General features: G+C 40.0%; 1 protein-coding gene and 1 pseudogene across 2 annotated transcripts in view; one reads left to right on the top strand and one right to left on the bottom strand.

Annotated features, from left to right (window-relative positions):
* Window positions 1-24880, bottom strand: part of Itgbl1 (integrin, beta-like 1) — a 318929-nt gene that overhangs the window by 267802 nt on the left and 26247 nt on the right. The window lies entirely within an intron of this gene.
* Gm9308 lies at window positions 12476-13027 on the top strand (annotated as a pseudogene).

The following is a 24880-nucleotide window of genomic DNA, read 5'->3' as shown; positions in this document are numbered from 1 at the left end:
ACCTATTGCACAATCTCCCCATCCTAGAAACATAAAAGTTTACCGTTAAGAAATGGCATCCCACTTTATTTATTGTCAAGAGAAAGTTGGAAGAGTAATGAAGTTAGATACATTGCCTGTGACTCCAGAGGGTCGTAAAGTTGAAGTAATATTCTAAGCTTGATGCCATTTGTCCTGGAAGGGTTTAAGACATTTCAACCAGATATTCACGATGATGCTGATATTTCTGTTATATGCTCTTCACAAAGAAATTAGCCTATTTATCCAAAAAGTTTCCATTATTATTTGATCAGGGGGAAAAAAGCTGTTTGAAGACTATAAAATGGTATTTCCTGCTAAGGTGCCTCTAAGGTTAGTCGTGATTGTCAACTTGGCAGATCTGAGAAGTCACATAGAAGACAAACCTCTAAGGATATTTGTGAAGTTATATAGAAGAAGTTAAAGTTACATCTTAAGTGAGATGTAAAGACCCACTTTAGATATGGATATGGATACCATTCCATGGTCTGGATTTCCAGAGTGAATTAAAAAAGAGAAAATAAACTGAGCACCAACATCCACTTCTTGACTATAGACACAATGTGAACAGCCTCATACTACTGTTGTAATGCCATCTATTCCTGATGAATTAATTGTAGCCTCAAACCAAATTAAAAAAAAAAACATTCATTCTTTACATTACTTTTCTTTGGTACTTTGGTCACAGAAATGGAAAAAAAAAACTAGTACAATTTCGCTGTATACCTATGCATAGTTACATATAAATTAGTATGAGAGAATGTAATTGAGCAGTTATTAATCAACCTACTGTTGTATAAGAGATGTATTCTTTACAGGTGGATAAATAAATTCAAGTTATTCCTACTTCTGGAAAATTCAGAGGTTTAATGAATGATTGTTAACTTGGATGAAATTTGAAAGAATCGTTATCTCACAAGTATTTTGTAGCAGTCGTTTAATATTCAAAAAGAACGCCGAGTTCCTTAGAAGAAAAGATTCGCTCAAATATAAGGATAGAGCATAATAAGCTTCCCTGACAAAGAGCAACATGACATTTTTAACATAGTTGTACTTTAATTGCATCCCTATAAAGGAAAATTTTATTTCCAACACTGTTCAGCAGGATTTATCCTACATTAATCTCAGTGTTATAAGAAAGGAACCCAGTGGATAATGCCCATAATCAGGAATACTATTTTTTAAAAAATACTTTATGACATACCTTATTGGATTTTTGGTTGATTAACTGAAATAGACAATGGTCAAAAATAATCCTAATATAAAGCATCAAATAGAGGATATTTTGAATATGCTGGGGGCTGATTCTAAAACCTCCCCACCTGATAATATAAAGACATACAGATATTCAAGTCCCTTATGTGAAATGGCATGCTGTTTGTATATAATGTGTGAATTCCCTCCTGTATACTTTTAATGATTTCCAGATTGTGTATAACAGTAATCTAATATACATGCAATGTATGTACTTGTTCTCTGTGTTTTGTAGTACTAATAACACATAAAGGGGAATGTACATATGTATACAGTACAAAGTTAGTATTTTTCTGAAATTTTCTATCTGAGATGGTTGGATTCATAGGTATGTAGCCTATAAATAAAGGGAGGGCTAATTTTACTGTGCAATTCTGAGAATATGGAGAATGTGGGAAACAGGGTGACAGTTTCTCTAAGCCACACACATGCTGTAGAGCGGTACTGCAGACTATAGAGACAGTGGGAGATGGGTCTAAGGGTGACAGCTGTGATCACGATTTTGATCCAGCTGGTAACCAAGCCAAGAAACCAAACTGAGAGGAAGAAGTGTGTGAAGTATCAGATGAAGAAAACTGAAGCAGAGGGAAGCACATAACCCAGCCTGAGCTGGGGCACAAGTCCCTTCCTGTCCACTGGAGCACCGGGGTGCCTTTCCAGAGGAATCTCTGGACACCCGCAAGGACCCACACAGGATTCCCCATGGGATCCTAAGACCTCTGGTGAGTGGAACACAGCTTCTGCTCCAATCCAATCTCGCGGGACCTGAGACTGCATTAACTAGGGAAGCAGACAACTTGGTCTGAGCTGGGGCACAAGTCCCTTCCGGTCCACTGGAGCACCGGGGTGCCTTGCCAGCAGAGCCTCCGGACACCTGCAAGGACCCACACAGGATTCCCCATGGGATCCTAAGACCTCTGGTGAATGGAACACAACTTCTGCCAGGAGGCAGGTTCGACACATCAGGGCACCTTCCCTGCAAGAAGAGAGCTTGCCTGCAGAGAATACTCCGACCACTGAAACTAAGGAGAGAGCTAATGTCCTAGGTCTGCTGATAGAGGCTAACAGAGTCACCTGAGGAACAAGCTCCAACCAGAGACAACTATAACAGCTAGCTTCAGAGATTACCAGATGGCGAAAGGCAAAGGTAAGAATCCTACTAACAGAAATCAAGACCACTCACCATCATCAGAACGCAGCACTCCCACCCCACCTAGTCCTGAGCACCCCAACACAACCGAAAACCTAGACCCAGATTTAAAAGCATATCTCATGATGATGGTAGAGGACATCAAGAAGGAATTTAATAACTCACTTAAAGAAATACAGGAGAGCACTGCTGAAGAGTTACAAGTCCTTAAAGAAAAACAGCAAAACACAACCAAACAGGTAGAAGTCCTTAAAGAAAAACAGGAAAACACATCCAAACAGGTGATGGAAATGAACAAAACCATACTAGACCTAAAAAGGGAAGTAGACACAATAAAGAAAACCCAAAGTGAGGCAACGCTGGAGATAGAAACCCTAGGAAAGAAATCTGGAACCATAGATGTGAGCATCAGCAACAGAATACAAGAGATGGAAGAGAGAATCTCAGGTGCAGAAGATTCCATAGAGAACATCGGCACAACAATCAAAGAAAATACAAAATGCAAAAGGATCCTAACTCAAAACATCCAGGAAATCCAGGACACAATGAGAAGACCAAACCTATGGATAATAGGAGTTGATGAGAATGAAGATTTTCAACTTAAAGGGCCAGCAAATATCTTCAACAAAATAATAGAAGAAAACTTCCCAAACCTAAAGAAAGAGATGCCCACGATCACACAAGAAGCCTACAGAACACCAAATAGACTGGACCAGAAAAGAAATTCATACCGACACATAATAATCAGAACAACAAATGCACTAAATAAAGATAGAATATTAAAAGCAGTAAGGGAGAAAGGTCAAGTAACATATAAAGGCAGGCCTATCAGAATTACACCAGACTTTTCACCAGAGACTATGAAAGCCAGAAGAGCCTGGACAGGTGTTATACAGACACTAAGAGAACACAAATGCCAGCCCAGGCTACTATACCTGGCCAAACTCTCAATTACCGTAGATGGAGAAAACAAAGTATTCCACGACAAAACCAAATTCACACATTATCTTTCCACGAATCCAGCCCTTCAAAGAATAATAACAGGAAAAAAAAAAAAAAACAATGCAAGGACAGAAATCACGCCCTAGAAAAAGCAAGAAAGTAATCCCTCAACAAACCAAAAAGAAGACTGCCACAAGAACAGAATGCCAACTCTAACAACAAAAATAACAGGAAGCAACAATTACTTTTCCTTAATATCTCTTAATATCAATGGACTCAATTCCACAATAAAAAGACATAGACTAACAGACTGGCTACACAAACAGGACCCAACATTCTGCTGCTTACAGGAAACCCATCTCAGGGAAAAAGACAGGCACTACCTCAGAGTGAAAGGCTGGAAAACAATTTTCCAAGCAAATGGTCTGAAGAAACAAGCTGGAGTAGCCATTCTAATATCGAATAAAATTGACTCCAAACCCAAAGTTATCAAAAAAGTCAAGGAGGGACACTTGATACTCATCAAAGGTAAAATCCTCCAAGAGGAAGTTTCAAATCTGAGTATCTATGCTCCAAATGCAAAGGCAGCCACATTCATTAAAGACACTGTAGTAAAGCTCAAAGCACACATTGCACCTCACACAATAATAGTGGGAGACTTCAACACACCACTTTCATCAATGGACAGATCGTGGAAACAGAAACTAAACAGGGACACAGTGAAACTAACAGAAGTTATGAAACAAATGGACCTGACAGATATCTACAGAACATTTTATCCTAAAACAAAAGGATATACCTTCTTCTCAGCACCTCACGGAACCTTCTCCAAAATTAACCATACAATTGGTCACAGAACAGGCCTCAACAGATACAAAAATATTGAAATTGATCCATGCATCCTATCAGACCACCATGGAATAAGGCTGATCTTCAATAAAAACATAAATAATGGAAAGCTAACATTCACATGGAAACTGAATAACACTCTTCTCAATGATACCTTGGTCAAGGAAGGAATAAAGAAAGAAATTGAAGACTTTTTAGAGTTTAATGAAAGTGAAGCCACAACATACCCAAACCTATGGGACACATGAAAGCATTTCTAAGAGGGAAACTCGTAACTCTGAGTGCCTCCAAAAATAAACTGGAGAGAGCACACACTAGCAGCTTGATAACACATCTAAAAGCTCTAGAAAAAAAGGAAGAAAATTCACCCAAGAGGTGTAGACGGCAGGAAAAATCAAACTCAGGGGTGAAATCAACCAAGTGGAAACAAGAAGAACTTTTCAAAGAATTAAGCAAACGAGGAGTTGATTCTTTGAGAAAATCAACAAGATAGATAAACCCTTAGCTAGACTCACTAGAGGGCACAGGGACAACATCCTAATTAACAAAATTAGAAATGAAAAGAGAGACATAGCAACAGATCCTGAAGAAATCCAAAACACCATCAGATCCTTCTACAAAAAGCTATACTCAACAAAACTGGAAAAGCTAGACGAAATGGATAAATTTCTAGACAGATACGAGGTACCAAAGTTAAATCATGATCAAGTTAACAATCTAAACAGTCCCAAATCCCCTAAAGAATTAGAAGCAGTCATCAATAGTCTCCCAACCAAAAACAGCCCAGGACCAGATGGGTTTAGTGCAGAGTTCTACCAGACCTTCAAAGAAGATCTAATTCCAGTTCTGCACAAACTATTCCACAAAATAGAAGTAGAAGGAACTCTACCCAACTCATTCTATGAAGCCACAATTACTCTGATACCTAAACCACAAAAGATCCAACAAAGATAGAGAACTTCAGACCAATTTCCCTTATGAATATTGATGCAAAAATACTCAATAAAATTCTCGCTAACTGAATCCAAGAACACATTAAAGCAATCATCCATCCTGACCAAGTAGGTTTTATTCCAGGGATGCAGGGATGGTTTAATATACGGAAATCCATCAATGTAATCCATTATATAAACAAACTCAAAGACAAAAACCACATGATCATCTCATTAGATTCAGAAAAAGCATTCGACAAGATCCAACACCCATTCATGATAAAAGTCTTGGAAAGATCAGGAATTCAAGGCCCATACCTAACCATGACAAAAGCAATCTAGAGCAAACCAGTAGCCAACATCAAAGTAAATGGTGAGAAGCTTGAAGCAATCCCACTAAAATCAGGGAATAGACAGGCTGTCCACTCTCCCAATACCTATTCAACATTGTACTTGAAGTCCTAGTCAGAGCAATTCGACAACAAAACGAGATCAAGGGGATACAAATTGGAAAAGATGAAATCAAAATATCACTTTTCGCAGATGATATGGTAGTATATATAAGTGATCCTAAAAATTCCACCAGAGAACTCCTAAACCTGATAAACAGCTTCGGTGAAGTAGCTGGATATAAAATTAACTCAAGTCAATGGCCTTTCTCTACACAAAGAATAAACAGGCTGAGAAAGAAATTAGGGAAACAACACCCTTCTCAATAGTCACAAATAATATAAAATATCTTGGCGTGACTCTAACTAAGGAAGTGAAAGATCTGTATAATAAAAACTTCAAGTCTCTGAAGAAAGAAATTAAAGAAGATCTCAGAAGATGGAAAGATCTCCTATGCTCATGGATTGGCAGGATCAACATTGCAAAAATGGCTATTTTGCCAAAAGCAATCTACAAATTCAATGCCATCCCCATCAAAATTCCAACTCAATTCTTCAACGAATTAGAAAGAGCAATCTGCAAATTCATCTGGAATAACAAAAAACCTAGGATAGCAAAAACTCTTCTCAAAGATAAAAGAACCTCTGGTGGAATCACCATGCCTGACCTAAAGCTTTACTACAGAGCAATTGTGATAAAAACTGCATGGTACTGGTATACTGACAGACAAGTAGACCAATGGAATAGAATTGAAGACCCAGAAATGAAGCCACACACCTATGGTCACTTGATCTTCGACAAGGGAGCTAAAACCATCCAGTGGAAGAAAGACATTTTCAACAAATGGTGCTGGCACAACTAGTTGTTATCATGTAGAAGAATGGGAATCGATCCATTCATATCTCCTTGTACTAAGGTCAAATCTAAGTGGATCAAGGAACTTCACGTAAAACCAAAGACAATGAAACTTATAGAGGAGAAAGTGGGGAAAAGCCTTGAAGATATGGGCACAGGGAAAAAATTCCTGAAAAGATCAGCAATGGCTTGTGCAGTAAGATCGAGAATCGATAAATGAGACCTCATAAAATTGCAAAGCTTCTGCAAGGCAAAAGATACCGTCAATAAGATAAAAAGACCACCAACAGATTGGGAAAGGATCTTTACCTATCCTAAATCAGATAGGGGACTAATATCCAATATATATAAAAAACTCAAGAAGGTGGACTCCAGAAAATCAAATAACCCCATTAAAAAATGGGGCTCAGAACTGAACAAGGAATTCTCACCTGAGGAATACCGAATGGCAGAGAAACACCTGAAAAAATGTTCCACATCCTTAATCATCAGTGAAATGTAAATCAAAACAACCCTGAGATTCTACCTCACACCAGTCCGAATGGCTAAGATCAAAAATTCAGGTGACAGCAGATGCTGGCGAGGATGTGGAGAAAGAGAAACACTCCTCCATTGTTGGTGGGATTGCAAGCTTTTACAACCACTTTGGAAACCAGTCTGGCAGTTCCTTAGAAAATTGGACATAGTACTACCGGAGGATCCCGCAATACCTGTGGATATGGTGGGCATATATCCAGAAGATGTCCCAACCGGTAAGAAGGACACATGCTCCACTATGTTCATAGCAGCCTTATTTATAATAGCCAGAAGCTGGAAAGAACCCAGATGCCCCTCAACAGAGGAATGGATACAGAAAAGGTGGTACATTTACACAATGGAGTACTACTCAGCTATTAAAATTAATGAATTTATGAAATTCCTAGCCAAATGGATGAACCTGGTGGGCATCATTCTGAGTGTGGTAACACAAGCACAAAGGAACTCACACAATATGTACTCATGATAAGTGGATATTAGCCCAAAACTTAGGATACCCAAGATATAAAATACAATTTGCTAAACACATGAAACTCAAGAAGAATGAAGACTGGAGTGTGGACACTATGCCCCTCCTTAGAATCGGGAACAAAACACCCATGGAAGGAGTTACAGAGACAAAGTTTGCAGCTGTGACGAAAGGATGGACTATCTAGAGACTGCCATATCCAGGGATCCACCCCATAATCAGCTTCCAAATGCTGACACCATTGCATACACTAGCAAGAATTTGCTGAAAGGACCCAGATATAGCTGTCTCTTGTGAGACTATGCCGGGGCCTAGCAAACACAGAAGTGGATGCTCACAGTCAGCTAGTGGATGGATCACAGGTCTCCCAATGGAGGAGCTAGAGAAAGTACCCAAGGAGCTAAAGGGATCTGCAACCCTATAGGTGGAACAACATTATGAACTAACCAGTACCCCGGAGCTCTTGACTCTAGCTGCATATGTATCAAAAGATGGCCTAGTCAGCCATCACTGGAAAGAGAAGTCCATTGGACAGGCAAACTTTATATGCCCCAGTACAGGGGAAAGCCAGGGCCAAAAAATGGGAATGGGTGGGTAGGGAAGTGTGGGGGAGGGTATGGGGCACTTTTGGGATAGCATTGGAAATGCAATTGAGGAAAATACGTAATAAAAAAAAAAAAAAGAAAGAAAACTGAAGCAGCAAAATAGGAGTATGCTCCAGTCCTCCAGTTCATTCTCAGAAGCAAGTCAAGAGACAAAGTCATCTAAACCATGACCTACATCCTGTTCCTTTTGTATTTTATTTTTCTCTTTTTTTTCCACAATTATTATCATTACTATTATTATTACTATTATTTTGATAAAATATATTTTCCACGTTAAAGTCAGAGTCATCAAGCATTACTCTCTAGGAGTTATCTGATTACTAGTGAAGATAAAGTGTCAAAGTCTGTTCATTTCTAAGTGCCCACACAAATAGGACAGTGAAAACATGAGGAGTCATTTGCCCTAGCCAAAAGTGGCAACTCTATACTTCTCTTGTTCCTTTGATCCTGTTCCAAATTTGAGCCCAAGAAATATCACAGTGGAAGTTAAGAGAGGGAAAAAAATTACCTTAATGAGAAATATTTGGATGATACCACATAGTCTCCTTTCTCTAGGAGCAAACACATGTTCTATAATCCCCTCTGCATTCAGCACCGCAAAAGTCTAAAATGCTGGTGCAATCTATTTTACAGCAAATACATCTTTCAAATTATACATATCTACACATGAGACAGAGCTTGACAGAGTTAAACAGAAAAAGAATGGGAACAGAAAAAGCAGTGCTCTTTAACCATGGCTGAGATAAAGTTCTTATCCACAGAGAGAATATATGACAAAGGCGGATGTCTGAAGCTCTTTGAAACAGATATTCAGGTGTATTCACTATTTTTGTTGTTGTTGTTGCTGCTGCAATAAAGCACCATGATAAAGACAACTTAAAGAGACAGAATTTTATTTATTTATTTATTTATTTATTTATTTATTTATTTATTTATTTGGTTTAAGGTTCCAGAGGGTAAGAGTCCACCATGATGAGATAGAGGCATGACAATAATTGGCAGGCATGGTGTCAGGAACAGGAAGCTGAAAGATCACATCTTTAATCACAAGCATGAGGCAGATAGTAAACAGAAGTGGTGTAAGGCTATACATCTCAAAACACACCACCAGTAATTTATTTCCTCCAGAAAAGCTGCGCTACCTCCCTAAACAGTGCCACCAACTGGGGACCAAGTTTTCGGATGTGTGAACCTATAAGGGGCATTTCTCATTCAAACCACCATACCAGGGAGCAACTTATAAAATCACAAAGATAGCCACATAGCACTAGAGAAGAACAACCAGAAATCAAGAAGGGACCCCCCCCCCCCTAACTATGATTGGTCTTGCAACTAATTTCAACAAAATAGATTAGAGGTAAAACACGCTGACTCTTGTATAGCAGAATACCTAATTGCCTTTGTATTTTTAATGCTGTTAAGTTTTACCCTGTATTAACTAATTCTTTCATTTGTTATAAAACCCTGGAGCCATAATGAGACAAACTCTTTTGCAACTAAAGCAACCCGTTATAGATTTCTAGGCATATGTCATACATAAGTAACACTGCCTTCCAAAAGTCCTAAGCAGTTAAACCAATCTGTGGAAGGAGTTCCACACCTATATGAAAACTATATACAATAAAATTATTATAATACATATTTCAATGGGAAAATATGTCAAAATTTCTTCCCTGAAAGATGCCATTGTATAAGATTATTCTAATAATTTTCAATATTAATTTCAATCTAATAAATTTCAACATAGGAACTTGGGCCAGCCACTGGAGTTTCAAGGGAAATGTAAGTTGACAGTAGAGACAGCTCCCAAATAAACTGTACAAAATCACAGTAGAGAGCCTTTCTCTTTTACAAAATTAGAATGGAAAGAAGAAGTGTCAGATGTGTTGAATTCCTGCATTCCAAGACTCTACATTCATCAGGCTGACTAGACTGGAAAATCTTAAAAACCGAAACCTTAGAAGAGTTCTCAGGACAAACCTATGATTGGAAAAGTGCTGGCCAGGAGCTGGCATCAAAATCTTCCCACATCTCCTTGGAAACTGTCAAAGTCTTAAACCCCACAGAAGGAATATTTGCATTTGAGTCTGACAATGGGGGATTTTGTACTTACCCAGAAGGAAAACACATTTCATCTGAATTCCCTAGAAAAAAAAAGGGGGGGGGGAGGAGATGGATGCTATTTGTCTCATTGGCCCCTCGGTCCTAAACTCAATTTCCAAGTGATTTCTAGAGACTAATTGGTTACCACAGATTAATCTTTCTGAAAGAGAGCTGCATGGCCACTTAGCTGAGAGTTGAGATGCAATGAGCAACTAACTCCCAAGAAAAAGTATCAAGCCACTCTAGAAATTGAGATTTTAGTTACTGATATTCTACATGGCTCATTTATGTGCATACACATTAAACAAAATCAGTTCTTCTTTCTGGGTTCACTCTTTGCTTAGCTTGCCCAACTAGAGAGAACTTTCAGATGTTCAGTGCCTTCCTATAAGAAAAAACCCATATATGGCTTGCATAGAGCTTCCTATATGTCTGAGCCCAGCAGCACAGAAAAAAGTTTACACATGATTGTATATTTTAGGAATAAAGTAATTAAAAGAGGAAATAAAAACTTTGTTTCTTTGTACCTAAAGCTGTCTGTGTCTCCTGTGACCTATGTCATTGGGATTAATTCTCTAAATTTGGGTGTAAGATATAGGGCATATAAAGCATTTGCCTCTGAGGAATCAAGTAAGAAGTAAAACAATCCAATGTCCAGGTGCTGTTAGCAGAAACAAGTACTTATTGCCAGGTCAGATCACTACAGAGCCAGTCAGTTGCATGTCTGGCTTCTCCCATCTCATAAGAAAACCTGTGGCCTTTTTCTCTTTTGTCTCACATAATAGTCCACTGTCAGCTATGCTCCCTAATCTTCCTGGTTCCTGGAGTCCCTTGAACCATAAGCTGGTGCCTAATATCCAAACTATACCTGCCTATAAGCTCTTGCTTGGTTTTATAGATCCTGGGTTTTTTGTTTTGTTCTGTTTTTTTTAATTTCCCAATTCTCGTCTCTGGAATTTTTAAGGATGTCTTTGTTCTAGATATAATAAGGCACTCTCACTAATAATACCATTGTTATCGTAGAGTGTCTTTTTTTTTGCATTTATTTCCAACTTTTAATATTGTTTCCTATAGAGGCTTTTGAAGTCCTGCTTCCCATGAGGCATTACTAGGAAGGGGAGAGACCTCTCTGGGGACCTCTTCCTCTCGTCTGATCATGTCCTCTCTCTAGATATCATCTAGGCAGCATGAACTTAAGGCTGAACTGTCTGAATTTCTCCAGCAGAAATTGAGGGAAGGGATTGCCATCCCACAGTCACATCTCTGACACATAATTGTTCCTATCTGAAAAAATTACAGGGATGGAAATGGAGAGGAGCCTGAGGAAAAGAAGGTCCAGCAACAGGCTCAAAGTGGGATCCAGCTTAAGGTGAGGTCCCAAGGCTTGACACTATTACTGAGGCTATGGGGCACTCACAAAAAGGGACCTATTATGGCTTTCCTCAGAAAGACCCAACAAGCAACTGAAAGAGTCAGATGCAGATACTTGCATCCAACCAATGGACAAAAGCAGCTGACCCCTGATGTTGAACTAGGGAAGGCTGAAAGAAGCTGAGTAGAAGGGCAATCCTGTAGGAAGACCAGCAGTCTCAATTACCCTGAACCCCTGAGATCTTTATGGTAGAGTGTCTTTACAAGAAAACTCACATGATATGCACTCACTGATAAGTGAATATTAGCCCAGAAACTTAGAAGGTCCAAGATACAATTTGCAAAACATGAAAATCAAGAAGAAGGAAGACCAAAGTGTGGATACTTCCTTCCTCCTTAGAATGGGGAAGAAAATACCCATGGAAGGAGTTACAGAGACAAAGTTTGGAGCTGAGACAGAAGGAAGAACCATCCAGAGACTGCCCCACCCTGGGATTCATGTCATAATCAGCCACCAAACCCAGACACTATTGCACATGCCAGCAAGATTTTTCTGACAGGACCCTGATATAGCTCTCTCTTGTGAGACTATGCCAGTGCCTGGCAAATACAGAAGTGGGTGCTCACAGTCATCTATTGGATGGAGCATAGGGCCCCCAATGGAGAAGCTAGAGAAAGTACCCAAGGAGCTGGAGGGGTCTGCAACCCTATAGGAGGAACAACAATATGAACTAACCAGAACCCCCAGAGCTCGTGTCTCTAGCCTAGTAGGCCATCATTGGGAGGAAAGGCCCTTGGTCTTGCAAAGATTATATGCCCCAGTACAGGGGAATGACAGGGCCAGGAAGTGGGAGTGGGTGGGTTGGGGAGCAGGGCTGGGAAGGGTATAGGGGACTTTCAGAATAGCATTTGAAATGTAAATGAAGGCTCCTTCTCTCAGCTGGTCTGCTGGAGACCCCCTGAGCGCCATTTCCATTCCGACTCTATGAAAGAAAGGATCATGAACCAGGAGAAACTCTCCAAACTGCAGGCACAAGTGCGCATTGGTGGAAAAGGAACTGCTCGTAGAAAGAAGAAGGTGGTTCACAGAAAAGCCACAGCAGCCGATAAAAAACTGCAGTTCTCCTTAAAGAAGTTAGGGGTAAACAATATCTCTGGTATTGAAGGGGTGAACATGTTTACAAACCAAGGAACAGTGATCTATTTTAACAACCCTAAAGTTCAGGTATCTCTGGCAGCAAACACCTTCACCATTACATGCCACGCTGAGACAAAGCCGCTAACAGAAACCAGCTGCGTGCAGACAGTCTGACTAGTTTAAGGAGACTGGCTGAAGCTCTGCCCAATCTGTGGATGGAGAAGCACCACTTGCTACTGGAGAGGATGATGATGATGAAGTTCCAGATCTGGTGGAGAATTTTGATGAGGCTTCTAAGAATGAGGCAAACTGAATTGAAGCAACTTCTGAAGAAGGTGATACTTGCAGAAATTACAGGAGCTGCTATTTTATATCATGACTGCTTTTTAAAATTCTTTTGTTTATTATGAATCTGATAAAATCTAGATCCCTAATATTTTTAAGCCCAAGCCCCCCACCCCACCCCCACCCCCCGGACACTGCAGCTCTTTTCAGTTTTCGATTATATCTAATTCATTCTTTGCGGCAAATAAAGCTGAAGAATCCTGAGAATACAGTTTGGAAAGGGTTAATAAAATTCTTTGCCTAGTTAAAAAAAAAAGAAAGAAATGTAAATGAAGAAAATATCTAATAAAAAATGTTAAAAAATAAAAATAGAAGGTCTGTAAGCTACAAACTTGAGCTAACAATAGGTCCTTAAGGACTATGAATATGACCTTACAGGGGATTGTGGGAATCTAGTTTCTGCTTCTGATTTTAAATGGCTTGCTGACTATAAAGTATGTGGCTTCACTCAATCATATGCTCTGACCATATGTTGTCTATTGTTGATTTAAAATCAATAACATTAACCAGTCAGGGACTGGAACTCCAGCATTATAAGCAATACAAACCTTTCCCTTATAAATTAATAATATCACATATTTGGTACACTAATAAAAAAATGTTCAGGAAAGTTGGAATTCAAATTCAATATGATAGTATATATCTTATGTATTATTTCATATGACCTTGCAATGAGAGAGGATAGTGACAAGGAGGAAGTAGAGGATGCTATTGATAAAAGAATTTAAGCTTTCAAGGGAAAAAAATCAAAGGCCATTGATATTCATTATGGATATTTTAAGGAAAAATGAGTAAGTCATGAAAGATTTAAAATCAAGTACAGACATTCATATCAAGCCACTTTTCACTCATGTTTGCACACTTATGGATATTGTTAGACAATAAAATCACAGAACCAGAAGAGACTTCAGAGAACAACTAGGTCAGGGCACTCCTATTACTGATTAAGGGTTGGAAATGTGAAACTTCCAAAGTAACCACGTGTGTGACTTCCTGGTAACTAAATCCATGCTCTACCAGAGTGAATGCAAGCTCTGATCTCCTGACTGTCATCTCAGAGGGCTGTCCCTATGGACACACTAGTCCACCAGTGAGTTGGACTACCCATGCATGTTGAGTTAAATTCCACTCTGAACATAGTTGCTGTTTTTAAACATAAATAGGTTTTAACTCTGACTTCAGAGTGAGTGTGTGTATGTGTGTGTATGTGTGTGTGTCTGTGTGTTTTCAGATGGTGACAGAGTCTCTCAAGTAAACATAATCTGAGAAATGCAAATTCTATAATGTAGATTGGAAAATATATGTAAGCTAGGAGAAATGGAGTGGATCAGGGAGGTAAGAAGGAATCTGTGTGTAGATCAAATGTGGAAATTGAGATTCATGGGTAAATGAAAGATATTTTAAAAACCAACATAAGACAAAGATCTAAAAGTAGCAGTCATTGTTTTTTATATATTATATAATATATATTATAATATATGCTACATAATAGTAACTTTTATCTCAGTGAGTTAGTTACCTAGAATCATTGTGTTTCTTCTATTGAGTGGCACTCCTTGGCTTCTGCATCAGATCCTGCCTTTCTTGAGTCCTGACTTTCTTTAATGACAAACAGTGCTATGGACATGTAAGCCTAATAAACCTTTCTTTCCCTCGTTGCTTTCGGTCCTGATGTTTCCTCACAACAATAGAAATCCTGATTAGGGCAGATGGAGTTGGAACATCATTCAGCTAGGAATGGGAAAACAGAAGAGATTTTCCCAGTGATGGCCAAGGTAAATCACTGCCCACCGTTCCCACCGCTCCCGACTCACATGTCTTCCATCTCAGTGCAAACATACTAGAATTTTCTACTAGCCATCATTCTTTCCACAGAAGTATCTTAGAGCCTCTTAAAAACTAAGTTATTGACTCGAGCCCCGGGCTTCCTTGCCAGCAGAGTCTTGCCCAACACCCGCAAGGGCCCACACGGGACTCCCCACGGGATCCTAAGACACCTGGTGAGTGGAACACAGCGCCTGCCCCAATCCAATCGTGCAGAACTTGAGACTGCAGTACATAGGGAAGCAGGCTACCCGGGCCTGATCTGGGGCACAAGTCCCTTCCGCTCGACTCGAGACTCGAGCCCCGGGCTACCTTGCCAGTAGAGTCTTGCCCGACACCCGCAAGGGCCCACACAGGACTCCCCACGGGACCCTAAGACCTCCGGTGAGTGGAACACAGCGCCTGCCCCAATCCAATCGCGCAGAACTTGAGACTGCGGTACATAGGGAAGCAGGCTACCAGGGCCTGATCTGGGGCACAAGTCCCTTCCGCTCGACTCGAGCCCCGGGCTTCCATGCCAGCAGAGTCTTGCCCAACACCCGTAAGGGCCCACACGGGACTCCCCACGGGATCCTAAGACCTCTGGTGAGTGGAACACAGCGCCTGCCCCAATCCAATCGTGCAGAACTTGAGACTGAAGTACATAGGGAAGCAGGCTACCCGGGCCTGATCTGGGGCACAAGTCCCTTCCGCTCGACTCGAGACTCGAGCCCCGGGCTACCTTGCCAGCAGAGTCTTGCCCAACACCCGCAAGGGCCCACACGGGACTCCCCACGGGACCCTGAGACCTCTGGTGAGTGGAACACAGCGCCTGCCCCAATCCAATCGCGCTGAACTTGAGACTGCAGTACATAGGGAAGCAGGCTACCCAGGCTTGATCTGGGGCACAAACCCCTTCCACTCCACTCGAGCCCCGGGCTACCTTGCCAGCTGAGTCGCCTGACACCCGCAAGGGCCCACACAGGATTCCACATGTGATCCTAAGACCTCTAGTGAGTGGAACACAACTTCTGCCAGGAGTCTGGTTCGAACACCAGATATCTGGGTACCTGCCTTGCAAGAAGAGAGCTTGCCTGCAGAGAATACTCTGCCCACTGAAACTAAGGAGAGTGCTACCCTCCAGGTCTGCTCATAGAGGCTAACAGAGTCACCTGAAGAACAAGCTCTTAACAGTGACAACTAAAACAGCTAGCTTCAGAGATTACCAGATGGCGAAAGGCAAACGTAAGAATCCTACTAACAGAAATCAAGACCACTCACCATCATCAGAACGCAGCACTCCCACCCCACCTAGTCCTGGGCACCCCAACACAACCGAAAATCTAGACCCAGATTTAAAAACATTTCTCATGATGATGATGGAGGACATCAAGAAGGACTTTCATAAGTCACTTAAAGAATTACAGGAGAGCACTGCTAAAGAGTTACAGGCCCTTAAAGAAAAGCAGGAAAACACAGCCAAACAGGTAGAAATCATTAAAGAAAAACAGGAAAACACATCCAAACAGGTGATGGAAATGAACAAAACCATACTAGAACAAAAAAGGGGAAGTAGACACAATAAAGAAAACCCAAAGCGAGGCAACGCTGGAGATAGAAACCCTAGGAAAGAGATCTGGAACCATAGATGCGAGCATCAGCAACAGAATACAAGAAATGGAAGAGAGAATCTCAGGTGCAGAAGATTCCATAGAGAACATCGAAACAACAGTCAAAGAAAATACAAAATGCAAAAGGATCCTAACTCAAAACATCCAGGTAATCCAGGACACAATGAGAAGACCAAACCTACGGATAATAGGAATTGATGAGAATGAAGATTTTCAACTTAAAGGGCCAGCTAATATCTTCAACAAAATAATAGAAGAAAACTTCCCAAACATAAAAAAAGAGATGCCCATGATCATACAAGAAGCCTACAGAACTCCAAATAGACTGGACCAGAAAAGAAATTCCTCCCGACACATAATAATCAGAACAACAAATGCACTAAATAAAGATAGAATATTAAAAGCAGTAAGGGAGAAAGGTCAAGTAACATATAAAGGAAGGCCTATCAGAATTACACCAGACTTTTCACCAGAGACTATGAAAGCCAGAAGAGCCTGGACAGATGTTATACAGACACTAAGAGAACACAAATGCCAGCCCAGGCTACTATACCCGGCCAAACTCTCAATTACCATAGATGGAGAAACCAAAGTATTCCACGACAAAACCAAATTCACACAATATCTTTCCACGAATCCAGCCCTTCAAAGGATAATAACAGAAAAGAAGCAATACAAGGACGGAAATCACGCCCTAGAACAACTAAGAAAGTAATCATTCAACAAACCAAAAAGAAGACAGCCACAAGAACAGAATGCTAACTCTAACAACAAAAATAAAAGGAAGCAACAATTACTTTTCCTTAATATCTCTTAATATCAATGGACTCAATTCCCCAATAAAAAGACATAGACTAACAGACTGGCTATACAAACAGGACCCAACATTCTGCTGCTTACAGGAAACCCATCTCAGGGAAAAAGACAGACACTACCTCAGAGTGAAAGGCTGGAAAACAATTTTCCAAGCAAATGGACTGAAGAAACAAGCTGGAGTAGCCATTTTAATATCGGATAAAATTGACTTCCAACCCAAAGTTATCAAAAAAGACAAGGAGGGACACTTCATACTCATCAAAGGTAAAATCCTCCAAGAGGAACTCTCAATTCTGAATATCTACGCACCAAATGCAAGGGCAGCCACATTCATTAGAGACACTTTAGTAAAGCTCAAAGCATACATTGCACCTCACACAATAATAGTGGGAGACTTCAACACACCACTTTCTTCAAAGGACAGATCGTGGAAACAGAAACTAAACAGGGACACAGTGAAACTAACAGAAGTTATGAAACAAATGGACCTGACAGATATCTACAGAACATTTTATCCTAAAACAAAAGGATATACCTTCTTCTCAGCACCTCACGGGACCTTCTCCAAAATTGACCATATAATTGGTCACAAAACAGGCCTCAACAGATACAAAAATATTGAAATTGTCCCATGTATCCTATCAGACCACCATGGCCTAAGACTGATCTTCAATAACAACATAAATAATGGAAAGCCAACATTGACGTGGAAACTGAATAACACTCTTCTCAATGATACCTTGGTCAAGGAAGGAATAAAGAAAGAAATTAAAGACTTTTTAGAGGTTAATGAAAATGAAGCCACAATGTACCCAAACCTATGGGACACAATGAAAGCATTTCTAAGAGGGAAACTCATAGCTCTGAGTGCCTCCAAGAAGAAACGGGAGACAGCACATACTAGCAGCTTGACAACACATCTAAAAGCCCTAGAAAAAAAGGAAGCAAATTCACCCAAGAGGAGTAGACGGCAGGAAATAATCAAACTCAGGGGTGAAATCAACCAAGTGGAAACAAGAAGAACTATTCAAAGAATTAACCAAACGAGGAGTTGGTTCTTTGAGAAAATCAACAAGATAGATAAACCCTTAGCTAGACTCACTAGAGGGCACAGAGACAAAATCCTAATTAACAAAATCAGAACTGAAAAGGGAGACATAACAACAGATCCTGAAGAAATCCAAAACACCATCAGATCCTTCTACAAAAGGCTATACTCAACAAAACTGGAAAACCTGGACGAAATGGACAAATTTCTGGACAGATACCAGGTACCAAAGTTGAATCAGGATCAAGTTGACCATCTAAACAGTCCCATATCACCTAAAGAAATAGAAGCAGTTATTAATAGTCTCCCAACCAAAAAAAGCCCAGGACCAGATGGGTTTAGTGCAGAGTTCTATCAGACCTTCAAAGAAGATCTAATTCCAATTCTGCACAAACTATTTCACAAAATAGAAGTAGAAGGTACTCTACCCAACTCATTTTATGAAGCCACTATTACTCTGATACCTAAACCACAGAAAGATCCAACAAAGATAGAGAACTTCAGACCAATTTCTCTTATGAATATCGATGCAAAAATCCTCAATAAAATTCTCGCTAACCGAATCCAAGAACACATTAAAGCAATCATCCATCCTGACCAAGTAGGTTTTATTCCAGGGATGCAGGGATGGTTTAATATACGAAAATCCATCAATGTAATCCATTATATAAACAAACTCAAAGACAAAAACCACATGATCATCTCGTTAGATGCAGAAAAAGCATTTGACAAGATCCAACACCCATTCATGATAAAAGTTTTGGAAAGATCAGGAATTCAAGGCCCATACCTAAACATGATAAAAGCAATCTACAGCAAACCAGTAGCCAACATCAAAGTAAATGGAGAGAAGCTGGAAGCAATCCCACTAAAATCAGGGACTAGACAAGGCTGCCCACTTTCTCCCTACCTTTTCAACATAGTACTTGAAGTATTAGCCAGAGCAATTCGACAACAAAAGGAGATCAAGGGGATACAAATTGGAAAAGAGGAAGTCAAAATATCACTTTTTGCAGATGATATGATAGTATATATAAGTGACCCTAAAAATTCTACCAGAGAACTCCTAAACCTGATAAACAGCTTCGGTGAAGTAGCTGGATATAAAATAAACTCAAACAAGTCAATGGCCTTTCTCTATACAAAGAATAAACAGGCTGAGAAAGAAATTAGGGAAACAACACCCTTCTCAATAGTCACAAATAATATAAAACATCTTGGCGTGACTCTAACTAAGGAAGTGAAAGATCTGTATGATAAAAACTTCAAATCTCTGAAGAAAGAAATTAAGGAAGATCTCAGAAGATGGAAATATCTCCCATGCTCATGGATTGGCAGGATCAACATTTTAAATATGGCTATCTTGCCAAAAGCAATCTACAGATTCAATGCAATCCCCATCAAAATTCCAACTCAATTCTTCAACGAATTGGAAGGAGCAATTTGCAAATTTGTCTGGAATAACAAAAAACCTAGGATAGCAAAAAATCTTCTCAAGGATAAAAGAACTTCTGGCGGAATCACCATGCCAGACCTAAAGCTTTACTACAGAGCAATTGTGATAAAAACTGCATGGTACTGGTATAGAGACAGACAAGTAGACCAATGGAATAGAATTGAAGACCCAGAAATGAACCCACACACCTATGGTTACTTGATCTTCGACAAGGGAGCTAAAACCATCCAGTGGAAGAAAGACAGCATTTTCAACAATTGGTGCTGGCACAACTGGTTGTTATAGTGTAGAAGAATGGGAATCGATCCATACTTATCTCCTTGTACTAAGGTCAAATCTAAGTGGATCAAGGAACTTCACATAAAACCAGAGACACTGAAACTTATAGAGGAGAAAGTGGGGAAAAGCCTTGAAGATATGGGCACAGGGGAAAAATTCCTGAACAGAACAGCAATGGCTTGTGCTGTAAGATCGAGAATTGACAAATGGGACCTAATGAAACTCCAAAGTTTCTGCAAGGCAAAAGACACCGTCAATAAGACAAAAAGACCACCAACAGATTGGGAAAGGATCTTTACCTATCCTAAATCAGATAGGGAACTAATATCCAACATATATAAAGAACTCAAGAAGGTGGACTTCAGAAAAGCAAATAACCCCATTAAAAAATGGGGCTCAGAACTGAACAAAGAAATCTCACCTGAGGAATACCGAATGGCAGAGAAGCACTTGAAAAAATGTTCAACATCCTTAATCATCAGGGAAATGCAAATCAAAACAACCCTGAGATTCCACCTCGCACCAGTCAGAATGGCTAAGATCAAAACTTCAGGTGACAGCAGATGCTGGCGTGGATGTGGAGAAAGAGGAACACTCCTCCATTGTTGGTGGGAGTGCAGGCTTGTACAACCACTCTGGAAATCAGTCTGGCGGTTCCTCAGAAAACTGGACATAGTACTACCGGAGGATCCAGCAATACCTCTCCTGGGCATATATCCAGAAGATGCCCCAACAGGTAAGAAGGACACATGCTCCACTATGTTCATAGCAGCCTTATTTATAATAGCCAGAAGCTGGAAAGAACCTAGATGCCCCTCAACAGAGGAATGGATACAGAAAATGTGGTACATCTACACAATGGAGTACTACTCAGCTATTAAAAAGAATGAATTTATGAAGTTCCTAGCCAAATGGATGGACCTGGAGGGCATCATCCTGAGTGAGGTAACACATTCACAAAGAAACTCACACAATATGTATTCACTGATAAGTGGATATTAGCCCCAAACCTAGGATACCCAAGATATAAGATATAATTTGTTAAACACATGAAACTCAAGAAGAATGAAGACTGAAGTGTGGACACTATGCCCCTCCTTAGATTTGGGAACAAAACACCCATGGAAGGAGTTACAGAGCCAAAGTTTGGAGCTGAGATGAAAGGATGGACCATGTAGAGACTGCCATATCCAGGGATCCACCCCATAATCAGCATCCAAACGCTGACACCATTGCATACACTAGCAAGATTTTATTGAAAGGACCCAGATGTAGCTGTCTCTTGTGAGACTATGCCGGGGCCTAGCAAACACAGAAGTGGATGCTCACAGTCAGCTAATGGATGGATAATAGGGCTCCCAATGGAGGAGCTAGAGAAAGTAGCCAAGGAGCTAAAGGGATCTGCAACCCTATAGGTGGAACAACATTATGAACTAACCAGTACCCCGGAGCTCTTGACTCTAGCTGCATATATATCAAAAGATGGCCTAGTCGGCCATCACTGGAAAGAGAGGCCCATTGGACTTGCAAACTTTATATGCCCCAGTACAGGGGAACACCAGGGCCAAAAAGGGGGAGTGGGTGGGCAGGGGAGTGGGGGTGGGTGGGTATGGGGGACTTTTGGTATAGCATTGGAAATGTAAATGAGTTAAATACCTAATAAAAAATGGAAAAAAAAAACTAAGTTATTCTAAAAATTAATTTGGACTCTATAATGAATGTTACCATAAGAACTGAAAACAGTAAGCACCTTGTATGTTGTTGCTGGTCAAGTTACAGACATGAAGGTTCAGCAGAGAAAGATGGAAAACCCTCTGTGATTGGTTAGGAATTCCCATTGTGAGAACCAGTGAAGGACCCCCACTTATATAATCATGACCTCACATCAGCTAATATACCCCTGCTCCCTCACAGTAAAGATCACACTGTGTATTATAAAACTGGTGTTAATTTACAGAAGGAATGAAATGCAAAGAGCACACCTATAATTTCACCAATGTTACAGCGTTTCACAGAGGCGTTTGCTGTCCTCTGTTACATACTATTCTAATAAAGTGGAGTGGGTATACAGTAGGGCTTGGTGATTTTAAAACTTGATCATATATATTTCAATATAACGAATTATTATGCTTGTCTTAATGACTAAAAATTATGCTTCAAGTTAATATAATTTAATTCGTGTACAAATAATTTGCATACACGTTTCTCTGAAAAAATGTCCTGTGACATCTGGGGAAACAACACTGTGATTAGGAATATTTGCTATTCTTCATAAAAGATTAGACTTCATTTCCCAGAGCCTATATTAGGGAGCTTATAGTCACTTGTAACTCCAATTCCAGGAGGTCTAATATCCTCTACTGGTTTCTACAGGCAATTTTTACTCACATGCCCAGAACTTCACACATACTCAAAGTGTATCTGAAGTCTTAAAAATCACATACATGTACAGTATTTTCTCCTCTTAAATTATTTACAGCAAGAATGATCTGAGGTAAAAACTGTATATAAAAGGTTTATATAAATATGTAATAATATAAGATATTATATATTCAATACATCTTTACTTTAGGGAGGTTTGCATTGTGCATTTCTGTGTGGCTATGCATTCTGATGCCAGTGTCACATTTTCAATTATTTTAAAATTCTTACATTTTAATTTTTGAGACTATATTGCTAGAAATAATCTTATCCTTTTAAAAGAATCACTTATTGACAAGGAAGTTATAAAAACTCTCTAGAAAAATAAATGACCACCAAAAGTTTAGTGCTATAATTAATTTAGAAACTGAAAACAAGTTTCACCTGAAATGTGAGCAAATTTTGATATTAAAAAAAAAAACACCCCCTTAGACTTCAATAAAAAAAAGGGGGGGTGAGAGGCCAAATCTTTTTTCAGACTCCATTAAAGAGAACCTGACCTAAGTTTGAACTCAGGTAAACTAACAGGTCAGTATCTAGTATTAGTTTCCAAGTTACCCCCGCCCCCCTCGGACAAAAACCTGAGTCTCTAGGCTCACCTCCAACAAGACCAGCATCGCCAGGTTATTACCCCAACAAATCTGCACGAGCTCCCCCTCATGTTACAAGCCCACACTCTGCCTAATGACCACAACGCAGAGGGAAATACAAATCAAGTTTAAGGTTTGACTCCCAGCACCAGCCAACTATGCTAATGTAGCTTTCCAATTAGACACTTGCACATTTACTCCTGCTTGTTGTTGCCATAAAGCCTTGCCCTGATAAATATTCCGGACTCCTCTCCACCAAAGACCTCCCTGTCCTGCCTGTGTGTTCCTGGTGAGCTGAGGGGCCCAAGCTAGCTCCAATTAAAGGCCCTGCTGTGACTTGCATCAGATCAGCTCCTGTCTGACTTTCAGGGTTCAACCCTTCCCTGGCACTACAGGGGGTCTCTAAATGGCTGTCTGCTTCCTTGCTTTCTACTATATGTGATATGGTTTTACAGCACCTAGTAAAGAAATGCTGGATACTGTGTCATCACAGTAAAAAAAATACATAAAAACCTTATTCCTTCAAAATGGCTGAACAGTGAGATACTTAGGTAAGAAAAATTAGAAGAAAAGATTTAACTATATGGTCTTGGGTCAATATGAGAGAAACACAATTAAGTTTTAATGTCTATTTAAATGAACCTGGAAAATCTAGTAAATGGATCTGAGATTAGAAACTAGCAACAGATGGCAACACACTTTGGTCAAAGCCAAGTTTCTCATAACCTTGAAATTCTGAAAGGTCTCCAAAGAAGAAAAAAATCAGATAGGCTTTTAGCCTGGATTGTCCTCAAGACAGATGAAGCTAATGGACTTGTGTCAACAGAGAGAAAATGAGATCGATGTTCACAGGCTTGGGTCCCCAGGGGAAGGACATTTTGCCATCAGGCCTATGGAATAAATCTTCAGACAAAAAGGACAGATGTGGAGAGTGGCCTGTCAGAAAGCACAGGTGAAGGCACAGGGCACATCACTCAGGAGCAGAACATGCTGCAGCTGAAGCCTGCAAGGACAAGGTAGATCTTGACAGATATAATTTCCCCATCACTGATCAATCACTCCAAACCATGACAGAGAATGCTGGATGCCATCTGAATCACAGTCTCAAAAATAAACGGGATTCACTGCATATTAAGAGTCAGAATGAACAAGGGACATGTGGATGACTGAAAAGGTTTAGTAGGGCTGGAAAACTGGCTCCATGGGTAAAAGCACCTTCTACCACACCTGATGGTCTGAGCTCAGCACATGTGGTTGCAGGAAGAATTAACTTTGCAAGCTTTTCTCTGCCTGCACACATGTGCCATGGTATAAGTGCAGCAATATACATGCATGTGCAAAAACAAGAATACAAACAAATAATAAAATGGGGGCTTTATTGTTTGTTTTGAGATGGGGTCTCACTATGCAACCCTGGCTGACTGAAACTCCCTATCTAGACCAGGCTGGTCTCAAACTCATAGTGATTCATTTGCTTCTGACTCCCAAATATTGGATTAAAGGCTTGTGTCACCATGCCCTAATAAATAAAATATGTTTTAAACATATGATAATTTAGCTTTATTTTCTACAGGAAGTAACAATGGTACTTCTAAGAGTTTCTTCTACCTTTCTGTAGTACATTGTATTTAAATAAATCTTTGGGCTAAAAGTGAAAGTTGCAAAGCAAAAAACAATGTTCTGCCAAGGAAGGAAATCTTCCAACTCGGCTACCCTTATAGCTCACTCCTAGAGGTTCCCACTGACCTCTTACATCAACTCCAATGAATAGAAATACCACTGGTGACTTGAAATTTTTTATCTCACAAAAATCTATAATTCCACCTATTCGACTATTTGTGTCTATTCTAGCTATCCTCTATCTTTTTCTTTCTATCC

The sequence above is a fragment of the Mus musculus genome, chromosome 14, assembly GCF_000001635.26.
Source record: "Mus musculus strain C57BL/6J chromosome 14, GRCm38.p6 C57BL/6J".
NCBI lineage: Eukaryota > Metazoa > Chordata > Mammalia > Rodentia > Muridae > Mus > Mus musculus.
Note: the sequence above shows the minus strand (reverse complement) of the source record. Positions and strands in the feature narration are given on the sequence as shown.